The following is a 12,588-nucleotide window of genomic DNA, read 5'->3' on the forward strand; positions in this document are numbered from 1 at the left end:
TCAGTTACTCAGAAGCAATTCTGTGGCAGTCTCTACATCACATGATTTTGAAGACAAGGCCACTATTATTGCATTTCTATGGAAAAACATGCTTTCTTTTTTTTCTTTTTTTTTTTTTTTTTTTTGGCTATTCCGGACTAGAAACTGGTGTTCCATCATACATGTGAGCCCAAAGTCGAGCTACTAAACTGAACATTTTCAGATTTTGTACTGATTGGCTACTACCACATCTTGTGGATCAATCATCTTGTGTCATTGCAAGCCAATAATGCTTGCAAAGACAGCAATACCGTGCGTAGAGTCGTTGCTGCTGCCCATTGATCTTCAGGATATATATATATATATATATATATATATATATATATATATAAATAGCCCGTGACAGAACTAATATTAGGATGCCATATTTTAGTGAAAACCCTGACCTTAGAATGTTTGAATGGATGTATTTCTAGTATTTTTATCTCTAGTTGATATCTTCCTCCTACCTCCTGTGTTGCAGCTACGACCACCTCCATCTCTCACACCTCTTCCTCCACCGCCTCTTCCCTCCGTGATTCAGACTGAGCACACGAAGGCTGCCCTGCCGCCGTGCTCTCCTCAGTGTGGAATCACCTCCACCGGGTCTGTGCACAAGGAGGACTTTGACCCTTTATACCCCAACCGCCACCACCGCCGCGAGCCCGCCGCGAGCTCGCCGGGAGCCAGGCACGAGCCCGCTCAAGCCCGCACTGAGCCCATGCATCTCAATGGAAGCTCTGGCCGCGTGGCTCCGCCCTGTCGGCGTCAGGGCTTGAATGATGAGTGGTTCAAAGAATTATTCGGGGGAGAAATTTAAAAATTCTTAATTTCTAATGAAAATAGAAATACAAAATACAAGAAATTCTGGGACACTATGAAGGCGGTTCTAAAAGGAGAGTTTGCAACTGAATTCCTACATAAGCAAGAGAGATTCCAAATGTTCGACCTTATGATGCATTACACAGCCCTTGAAAAAGTAGAAACAATCAGTAGTTATAAAGAGTTCCCCAAAAGCTTATGTGGGAAACAATGCAAGAAATTTTAGAGGTGAAAGGATTGAGTTATGAGAGTCTTAACCTAATCAGTGCTTTAATCCACTTGAATGGATTGACTGGGTGGTAAAATTAGGCAGGTAGGGTGTATTTTAGAGGAGATAGGTCCCTGGGTCATGCCTTTGGGGTATATATTTTGTCCCTGGTTAGTGAGGTGCTCTCTGTTTTCTGGTGCCATGTATTGAGCTGCTTTCCTCTGCAACAACCTTCCACCATAATGTTTTGCCTCACGATGGGCCCAGTGGAATCAGCCATCTATGGACCAAGATTTTGGAAATCATGGATGCTAAGTAAACTTTACCTAAAGTTCTAAAATTGTTCTTTTCAGGTCTTTTGGTCACAGTTGCAATAAAGCTGACTAAAATTCTAAAACCAGTTTAAGGAAGTAAATAATAAAAAATCAATGAAATTGAGAATTTAAAAAATACAAAGATCCAATGAAATGAAGTTTGTTGTGTGAAAAGATAAGCAATATTGATAATCCCTTAGCCAAACTAACCAAAAGAAAAAGACAGAAGACCCAAATTTATCAAATGAGAGATTAAAAAGGAGAAATCACCATAGACATTACAGAAATTCAGAGGATTATGACTTTGAAAACTTTCACTTCCATAAATTGAAAAAACCTGTAAGAAATTGACATTTCTAGACATATATGGCTGGACAAAATTGAATCAAGAGGACATAGAAAACTTATGCCAACCAACAACTACCAATAAGATAGAAGCATTAATAAAAAGCTTTCCAACAAAGAAAAGTCCAGGACCAGATGAATTCTTAACTGCATTCTACCAGACCTTAAAGAAAACCTAAGGCTGATGTTTCTCAAATTATTTCATGAAATAGGAAATGATGAAATACTTCCAAATTCATTCTAATAAGCCAGTATCACACTTATACCAAAACAAGGGAGGGACACATCAAGTAAAGAAAACTACAGACCAATATCCCTGATGAAACTAGATGCAAAAGTCCTTAATGAGATATTAGTAAATATTTTGCATATTATATATTTTTATATATTATATATGTTATCCATTATGTAGTTACATATTTTAAGTAGTATTCAAGTCATTCATCATCTAAACAGAATTAAGGCACAAGTCATCTCAATAGCTCTAGTTATTGAGAGTAGCTAAGTAAGATGTCAATACAGGGAGAATTTTTTAGAAAATTCATCACCATCTTATGACAAAAACACTAAAGAAATGAGGCATAGAAGGAACTCACCTCAAGATCAAAAGGCATTTGTGAAAACTCAAAGCCAATGTCATAGTGAATGGGGAAAAACTGAAGTATTTCCTTAAAGATATCTCACCACTCCTATTCATTACAGTGCTAGGAATTCTGGTCAATTAGGCCATGGAAAGAAATAAAAGGGCTAAACATAGGGAAGGAAGAACTGAAATTATCACTGTTTAAAGACACAATCCTATACTTACAAGATCCATAAAACTCTGCCAGAAAACTTTGAGCTAATAAGCAAATTCCACAAGTAGCAGGCTACAAAATCAATATACAAAATTTAATAACTTTCCTATATACCAATAATGCATCTGTTAATCAGTTGCAGTGTTACACACCTATAATCCCAGTGGCTTGGGAGGCTGAGGCAGGAAGATCATGAGTTCAAATCCAGCCTCAGCAACTTAGCAATGCCCCAAAAGACTCAGTGAGACCCTGTCCTTAAAATGAAAATACAAATTAAAAAAAGAGTTGTGGATGTGGTTCAGTGGTAAAGTGCCCCTGGGGTTCAATTCCCAGTACCAAAAAGGAAAAAAAAAAAAAAAAAAAGCATCTATTGAGAAAGAAATCATAAAACCAGTCCTATCCAAATACACACACACACACACACACACACACACACACATACACACACACACACACATACAGTCTCAGGAATAAATAAAACCAAGGAGGTGAAAGATCTCTTTAATGTGAACTATAGAATATTAAAGAAAGGAAATGAAGACGGAAGAAAAGAAGCTCCCAACATGGCAAGGCCCGGGAAAAAAGAGTGGCGGCAGTGGGCAGAAAAGCCTAAAAAGAAAAGCTGCTATCGAAGAACCTCAAGAGGCTGCAGTCACTGGGGATGGGGCCACAGAAAACGGGGTCCAACCCCCAAAAGCCGCTGCTTTTCCTCCAGGCTTCAGCATTTCGGAGATTAAGAACAAACAGCAGCGACATTGATGTTCACGCGGTGGAAGCAACAGCAGCGGAAAGAAAAGTTAGCAGTCAAGAAAAAACTGAAAAAAGAGAGAGGTTCTTGGTGATAAGGCTCCACCAAAGCCTATACCTCAGACCATTGACAACCAACGTGTCTATGATGAAACTGTAGTAGACCCTAATGATGAAGAGGTTGCTTATGATGAAGCTACAGATGAATTTGCTTCTTACTTCAACAGGCAAACGTCTCCCAAGATTTTCATCACAACATCAGATTGACCTCACGGGAGAACAGTACAACTTTGTGAACTGCTCTCTACAGTTATACCAGACTCACATGTTTATTATAGAGGAGGACTGGCTCTGAAAAAAATTATTCCACAGTGCATCTCAAGAGATTTCACAGATCTGATTGTGGTTAATGAAGATCGTAAAACACAAAATGGACTTATTTTTGAGTCACTTGCCAAATGGTACCACTGCTCACTTTAAAATGACCAGTGTTCATCTTCGTAAAGAAATTAAGAGAAGAGGCAAAGACCCCACAGAACATGTACCTGAAATAATTCTGAATAATTTTACTACAAGACTGGGTCATTCAATTGGACGTATGTTTGCTTCTCTCTTTCCCCATGATCCTCAATTTATCAGAAGGCAGGTTGCCACATTCCACAATAGCGTGATTATATGTTCTTCAGGTTTCACAGATATATATTCAAGAGTGAAAAGAAAGTGGGAATTCAGGAACTTGGACCACATTTTACCTTAAAATTAAGGTCACTTCAGAAAGGAACATTTGATTCTAAATATGGAGAATATGAATGGGTACATAAGTCCCAGGAAATGGATACAAGTCGAAGAAAATTCCATTTAAAAAGTCCTAAGGAAATAGTATTGGATTTTGATGAACTTGGCAAATTATTTGTGATAGAACACCTTTTTCAAAATGGCATTTATTGACTTCATATATCTTCACGTCTGAAAAGTTGACCAAATGCTGTGAATTGCCACTCTACATAGCAAAAAAAAAAAAAAAAAAAAAAAAAAAAAAAAAAAAAAAAAAAAGAAAGAAAAGAAAGAAAGAAAGAAAATGAAGAAGACACAGAAGATGGAAGGATCTTCCACATCGATGGATAGGCAGAATTAGTATGGTCATGTAACCAAAATAAATATCCAGGTTCATACAGTTTTTTCAAGATGGCGAACTAGAGGGTGGCTGCATTTCATGTGGCTCCAGGAACCAGGATTCAAAAGAGGAAATATTGAGAGACTTGGGACCAACTCAAAGCAGCCAGGAGAGCTTCTCCCATTGGGGAGACATCCCAGATGGGGTGGTAGTCCCGGAATGCAGGGAACTTTGTGAAGTAGAGCTGCCCGGTGACACCCCTCTCCCCCCGCTGGAGCAGTGAACTCGGACAACTGGAAGCATTGTAGGGAAGGCCGCTCAGCACAGTGCTTGGACTCGGAGCACCCACTGGGGCTCCGGGCGGAAGCCCAGAGGAGGAGCTGCTCGGCGAGCTGTTTGGACTCAGAGTGACTGCTTCTGAGCACCGGGGCCTCCCGGAGTAGGAGGAGGAGCGCAGCGGGTCTCTTGGACTGGGAGTGACTGCGTAAGAGCTCCAGGCGGCTGCTCAGAGGAGAAGGAGAGTGGTGAGTTATTTGCACTCAAAGTGACCGCTCCTGAACACCAGGGGGCTGCCTGGAGGAGGAGCATGGTGGGTCACTTGGTCTCGGAGTGGCCGCACCAGAGCTCTGGGCGGCTGCCAGAGGAGGCGTGCAGCAGGTCGCTTGGACTAAAAGCGACTCAGAGCGACTGCTCCTGAACACCTGGGGGGCTAGCCGGAGGAGGAGGAACGGGGCGGGTCACTTGGACTCGGAGTGACTGCCCAGGGCTATGGGCAGTTGACGGGAGGAGGACGCACGCAGTGAGTGGCTTGGACTCCTAGTGACCACTCCGGAAAACCGGGCAGCTGTCGGGAGGAAGAGGCGTGCGGCGGGTCGCTTGAACTCAGAGCGATTATACGGGGCTCCAGGTGGCTGCTCAGAGGAGGGGCCACATAGCCAGGTGATTAGACGCAGAGCAGGATCCCAGGACCTAGGAGGCTTCTTGGTGGAAGAGCCACACAGAGACATGCTTAGGGGAGGACTGCGGGCAGATTCACTGAGGAGAGGCAGCTTAAGGAGACTTGTCTGCAAAGGGTGAGGCTCCCAGGCCCAGGAGGTAGGTCCAGGCCCCTGGGAACATTGCAGAGGAAAGCAGCAGAGCCCAGGCAGTAGTTGTAGATTGAGGGGAACTTCTAGGAGGGGAACTGACCAGCGAGACATCCCCAGTGGGTGAGTCTTCCCTGCCAGGTGAGGTTTACCCACAAGGTAAAACCAGAGACACAGGCCGAAACAGGCCTTGCCTCAGCCCACAGCCTAGTTCCCCTTTGGATGACCATTGGTCAACAAGTGGAGGCACCTCTGCCCACTAGCAGGGAATATACCCCACCTGAATTCCACTACCCCTAGAGAGGCAGCATCCTTGTGGAGCACTGCACTATCAACTTCCTCCAAGACTTCAGCCTACTGAAGGCTAAGAGCGGATATACTAGAAATCTTCAGGGATATTATAAATCAATAGAGGAAATCTGCAATATCTCAACAGTCCATTGATACCTGAACAATATGAGAAAACAAGGAAAGAAAATGCCCCAAACAAATCTAGATGTTACATCAATGAAACCCAATGACAGCATGGCAGAAGAAATGACAGAAAAGGAGTTCAGAATGTACATAATTAAAATGATCAGCGAAGCAAATGATGAGATGAAAGAGCAAATGCAGGCACTGAATGATGAGATGAAAGAGCAAATGCAAGCATCGAATGATCGCACCAATCGAGAGTTAAAAGAGCAAATACAGGAAGCAAAAGATCACTTCAATAGTTAGAGATATTGAAAAACAGTTAGAGATATTGAAAAAAAAAACAGAAACCCTTGAAAGAAGGAAACAATAAACCAAATTAAGAACTCCATAGAAAGTGTATCCAATGGGATAGAACACCTGGAAGACTGAACCACAGACATTGAAGACAAAATATTTAACCTGGAAAACAAAGGTGAGCAAACAGAGAAGATGGTAAGAAATCATGAACACAATCTACAAGAACTATGGGATATCATGAAAAGGTCAAATTTAAGAATTATTGGGATTGAGGAAGGCCTAGAGAAACAGACCAAAGGAATGAACAATCTATTCAATGAAATAATATCAGAAAATTTCCCAAATCTGAAGAATGAAATGGAAAATCAAGTACAAGAGGCTTATAGGACTCCAAATACACAAAATTACAACAGACCAACAACCAAGGCACATTATAATGAAAATACCTAACATACAAAATAAAGACAGAATTTTAAAGGCTGTGAGAGAAAAGAACCAAATTACATTCAGGGGGAAACCAATACGGATATCAGCAGATTTTTCAATCCAGACCCTAAAAGCTAGAAGGGCCTGGAACAACATTTTTCAAGCTCTGAAAGAAAATGGATGCCAACCAAAAATCTTATACCCAGCAAAACTTACCTTCAAATTTGACGATGAAATAAAATCCTTCCATGATAAACAAAAGCTAAAAGAATTTACAAAAAGAAAGCCAGCATTACAGAACATTCTCAGCAAAATATTCCATGAGGAAGAGATGAAAAACAAAGAAGCAAATCAGCAAAGGGAGGAATTATGCTAAAGGAATTGTCAAAGGAGGAACCAAGTCATGTCAAATAAATAAATAAATAAATAAATAAATAAATAAAATTAAAAAAAAGAACCAAAAGACCGGGAATGCATATCATATCTCAATAATAACCCTGAATGTTAATGGCCTGAATTCATCAATCAAAAGACATAGACTGATAGATTGGATTAAAAAGAAAGATTCAACAATATGTTGCCTGCAAGAGACTCACCTCATAGAAAAAGATACCCATAGACTAAAGGTGAAAGGATGGGGAAACACATACCATGCACATGGACTCAGCAAAAAAACTGGATTATCCATCCTCATTTCAGATAATGTGGACTTCAAGCCAAAGTTAGTTAGAAGGGATAAAGAAGGACACTTCATACTGCTTAATGGAAGCATAAATCAGCAAGATATAACAATCATAAACCTCTATGCCCCAAACAGTGGTTCGTCCATGTATGTCAAACAAATCCTTCTCAATTTCAGAAACCACATCGACCATAACACAATAATACTAGGTGATTTCAACACGTCTCTCTCACCACTGGACATTTCTTCCAAACAAAAATTGAACAAAGAAACCATAGATCTCAATAACACATCAATAATTTAGACTTAACAAACATTTATAGAGTATACAATCCAACCAAGAGCGAATACATTTTCTTTTCAGCAGCACATGGATCTTTCTCTAAAATAGACCATATATTATGCCACAAAGCTAATGTTAGCAACCACAAGAACATACAGACACTACCTTGTATTCTATCAGATCATAATTTATTGAAGTTAGAAATAAATGAAAGAGTAAAAAACAGAAGCTACTCCAACACCTGGAGATTAAACAATATGCTATTATATGATGAATGGATAACAGAAGATATTAGGAAGGAAATTAAAAAATTCTTAGAGGTAAATGAGAACAAAGAAACATCATATCAAAATCTCTGGGACACTATGAAAGCAGTACTTAGAGGAAAATTTATTTCATGAGCGCATTTAATAAAAGAAGTAAAACTCAACAAATAAACAACCTAACACTACAGCTCAAAGCCCTAGAAAAAGAAGAACAGAACAGCACCAAAAGTAGTAGAAGACAGGAAATAGTTAAACTCAGCAGAAAACAAAGACATTGAAACAAAAGAAACAATAGAAAATATTGACAAAATAAATAGTTGGTTCTTCGAAAAAATGAACAAAATTGATAAACCTTTAGCCACACTAACAAAGAGAAGACAAGAGAAAACCCAAATCACTAAAATTCAGAATGAACAAGGAAATATCACAACAGGCACAAATGAAATACAAAACATAATTAGAAGCTATTTTGAAAATCTATACTCCAAAAAATAGAAAATTTCGAAGACATCAACAGGTTTCTAGAGACATATGAATTACCTAAACTGAACAAGGAGGACATACACAATTTAAATAGACCAATTTCAAGTACTGAAATAGAAGAAGTCATCAAAAGCCTACCAACAAAGAAAAGTCCAGAACCAGGTGGGTTCTCAGCCAAGTTCTACAAAACCTTTAAAGAAGAGCTCATTCCAATACTTCTCAAAGTATTCCATAAAATAGAAGAGGAGGGAACCCTCCCAAACTCATTCTATGAAGCCAATATGACATGAAACCTAAACCAAACAGGGATACATCAAGGAAAGAAAATTTCATACCAATATCCTTAATGAACATCAACACAAAAATTCTCAACAAAATTTTAGCAAATCACATACAAAACTATATTAAGAAGATAGTGCACCATGATCAAGTGGGTTTCATCCCAGGGATGCAAGGTTGGTTCAACATCAGGAAATCAATAAATGTCATTCACCATATCAATAGACTTAAAGTCAAGCATCACATGATTATTTCAATAAATGCAAAAAAATCATTTGATAAAATACAGCACCCCTTCATGCTCAAAACACTAGAAAAAATAGGGATAGTGGGAACATTCCTTAACACTGTAAAGGCCATTTATGCTAAGCCCATGGCCAATATCATTCAAATTGGTGAAAAACTGAAAGCATTTCCCCTAAAAACTGGAACAAGGCAGGGATGCCCTCTTTCACCACTGCTATTCAATATCGTCCTTGAAACTCTAGCCAGAGCAATTAGACAGACCAAAGAAATTAAAGGGATATGAATTGGAAAAGAAGAACTCAAACTATCCCTATTTGCTGATGATATGATTATATACTTAGAGGAACCAGGAAATTCCACCAGAAAACTTTTAGAACTCATAAGTGAATTCAGTAAAGTAGCAGGTTACAAGATCAATGCTCATAAATCCAATGCATTTTTATACATAAGTGATGAAATTTTAAAAAGAATAATTAGGAAAACTACCCCATTCAAAATAGCCTTGAGAAAACTAAAATACTTGGGAATCAATCTCACAAAAGAGGTGAAAGACCTCTACAATGAGAACTATACAACACTAAAGAAAACCTTAGAAGATCTCCCATGTTCTTGGATAGGAAGAATTAATATTGTCAAAATGGCCATACTACCTAAAGTGCTATACAGATTCAATGCAATTCCAATTAAAATCCCAATAACGTACCTTACAGAAATAGAGCAAGCAATTATGAAATTCATCTGGAAGAATAAGAAACCCAGAATAGCTAAAGCAATCCTTAGCAGCAAGAGTGAAACAGGGGGTATCGCAATACCAGATCTTCAACTCTACTACAAAGCAATAGTAACAGAAATGGCATGGTATTGGTACCAAAATAGAAAGGTAGATCAATGGTACAGAATAGAGGACATGGACACAAACCCAAATAAATACAATTTTCTCATACTAGACAAAGGGGCCAAAAATATGCAATGGAGAAAAGATAGCCTCTTCAACAAATGGTGCTGGGAGAATTGGAAATCCATATGCAACAGAATGAAACTAAACCCATATCTCTCATCATGCACAAAACTAAACTCAAAATGGATTAAGGACCTCAGAATCAGACCAGAGATGCTGCAGATTAAAGAAGAAAAAGTAGGTCCAGATCTTCAACATGCCTGCTTAGGACCAGACTTCCTCAACAGGACTCCCATAGCACAAGAAATAAAAGCAAGAATCAATAACTGGGATAGATTCAAACTAAAAAGCTTTCTGTCAGCAAAGGAAACTATCAGCAATGGGAAGAAAGAGCCTACAGAGTGGGAGAAAATCTTTGCCAATCATACTTCAGATAGAGCACTAATCTCCAAAGAACTCTAAAAACTCAACACCAAGAATACAAATAATCCAGTTGACAAATGGGCTAAGGAAATGAATAAGACACTTCATAGAAGATGATCTACAAGCAATCAACAAACATATACAAAAATGTTCAACATCTCCAGTAATAAGAGAAATGCAAATCAAAACCACCCTAAGATTCCATCTCACCCCAGTTATAATGGTGATTATCAAGAATACAAACAACAACATGTGTTGGCGAGGATGTGGGGAGAAAGGTACACTCATACACTGTTGGTGGGGCTGCAAATCAGTGCAGCCACTCTGGAAAGCAGATTTCCTTAGAAATCTTGGAATGGAACCACCATTTGACCCAGCTATCCCACTCCTTGGCCTATACCCAAAGGACTTAAAATCAGCATACTACAGAGATACAGCCACATCAATGTTCATAGCTGCTCAATTCACAATAGCCAGATTGTGGAACCAACCTAGATGTCCTTCAATTGATGAATGGTTAAAGAAACTGTGGTATATATATACAATGGAATATTACTCACCATAAAGAATGATAAAATTATGGCATTTGCAGGCAAATGGATGAAATTGGAGAATATCATGCTAAGTGAGATAAGCCAATCTCAAAAAACCAAACGTCAAATGATATCGCTAATAAGTGGATGATGACACATAATGGGGGAAGGTAGGGGTTAGTGTTAGGTTTAGAGTTAGGGTTAGAAAGGGGGGCAAGAATGGAGGAATGAAGGACTATATAGAGGGAAGAGAGGGATGGGGGAAGGGAACAAATAACAGAATGAATCAAACAACATTACCCTATGTAAATTTATGATTCCACAAATGTGTTGGGGGCTTGGCCATGTTGATCATATTGGCAGCGAGGAGGTTAATTGACATAAACACACTCAGGTGATTTTATCGTCCATGCACACAATGTATGTGCATGTGTTCTCGAGCACTAACTGCATGCTCCGAGCGTCTCGCCTTATCTTTGCGTAAGAGGCGTGGCCCTGCTTTCTGCCTCCTGGAGGTGATATAAGTGTAGGCAGAGTGAGAATGCGGCAGCAGCCATTAGCAGAAAACCAGTAGAAGAAGACACACGCGCGGGGCAGCAGCCAGAGGGAAAAACACGCCACAGCAGCCATTAGCAGAAAAGCAGTAGAAGAAGACACACGCCGGCAGCAGCCAGAGAGAAGACACAAAAAAGCAGCTAGATGTGGGGCTTCAGCTAGAGGGAAACACACGCAGCAGCGAGTAGGGGCAGGCGGAAGGCAGATCACGGAGCGGAGAACTGAGACACATCACTAGGGCACCTTAGGTAGACACACCCTTAGTTCACAGGGTGCAGGACACACCACTGTGAAGCAGCAGAACTTAAGTGAGGCGTAGCAAGTCTCTCTTCCTCTAAGCAAAGACTGTCCTTCTCTCAAAGTTTCTCTCTCTTAAGCAAAGTCTCTTTCTCTCTGATGAGCAAAGTCTCTCTCCTCTCAAAGCAAGTAAACCTCATTTCCTCTATCCTCTATAAGTAAACAAGCAAGAAAGCAGTGCACTAAAGAGAAAGACAGAAGTGCGTCAGTTTCCACTCCACCACCCATAAGACCCGTGCAACTTGTTGCTGCAGGCGGTGACAAATATCCACGGATTTTGGAACCGCAAAGAGCCAGCGACACAAATGGTATGCCTTTACGCCATGTACAAACAGAGAAACAACATGTATCCCATTTGTTTAAAATAAAGAAAAATTATACTGCAGCGGTGTAGTAACAAAAACTGCATGGTACTAGCATAAAAATAGATACACAAACAATTGGGACAGAATAGAGGACACAGAGACAAATCTACAAATCCGTAGTCATCTGATCCTTGACAATGGTGCCTAAAACATTCATGGAAGGAAAGACAACCTTTTAAACAAATGGTGCTGGGGAAACTGGTCATCCACATATAGAAGAATGACATTAGAGCTTTATCTCTTGCCCTGCACAAAAGATAACTCAAAATGGATGAAAGACCTCAGAATTAGACCAGAAACTATACAACTCCTTGAAGAAAACTTATGATCAACTATGCAAATTACAGGCAATGACTTTCTCAATAGGATCCCTAAAACTCAGAAAATAAGGCCAAAACTTAATAAATGGACTGGCATCAAATTTAAAAGTTTATTCACAGCAAAGGAAACAATTAAAAATGGGAAGATAGAATGTAGAGATGGGAGATTCTTTTTTGCTAGCTACTCTTCAGATAGAGAATTAATACCCAGAGTACCCAAAGAACTAAAAAAATTCACCCCCCCAAAAGCAAATAACTCAAATAATAAATGGGAAATGACCCAATGTGCATTCCTCACAAGAAGAAATACAAATTGCCAAAAATTTATGAACAAAATATTCAACATTATCAGCAATTAGGGAATTGTA

At 39.5% G+C, this 12,588-nt stretch overlaps 2 pseudogenes across 2 annotated transcripts; one reads left to right on the forward strand and one right to left on the reverse strand.

The window, feature by feature from the left end:
• Positions 1 to 332, reverse strand: LOC306644855 (ubiquitin-conjugating enzyme E2 K-like; annotated as a pseudogene). The gene has a single exon. The product of its transcript is annotated as a ubiquitin-conjugating enzyme E2 K-like (transcript).
• Positions 333 to 3,038: 2,706 nt separating this feature from the next.
• On the forward strand, positions 3,039 to 4,262 carry LOC306644856 (ribosome production factor 1-like; annotated as a pseudogene). Its single transcript has one exon. The product of its transcript is annotated as a ribosome production factor 1-like (transcript).
• The last annotated feature ends 8,326 nt before the right edge of the window (positions 4,263 to 12,588 follow it).

Source organism: Sciurus vulgaris (genome assembly GCF_902686455.1).
Source record: "Sciurus vulgaris genome assembly, chromosome: 15".
Lineage (NCBI taxonomy): Eukaryota > Metazoa > Chordata > Mammalia > Rodentia > Sciuridae > Sciurus > Sciurus vulgaris.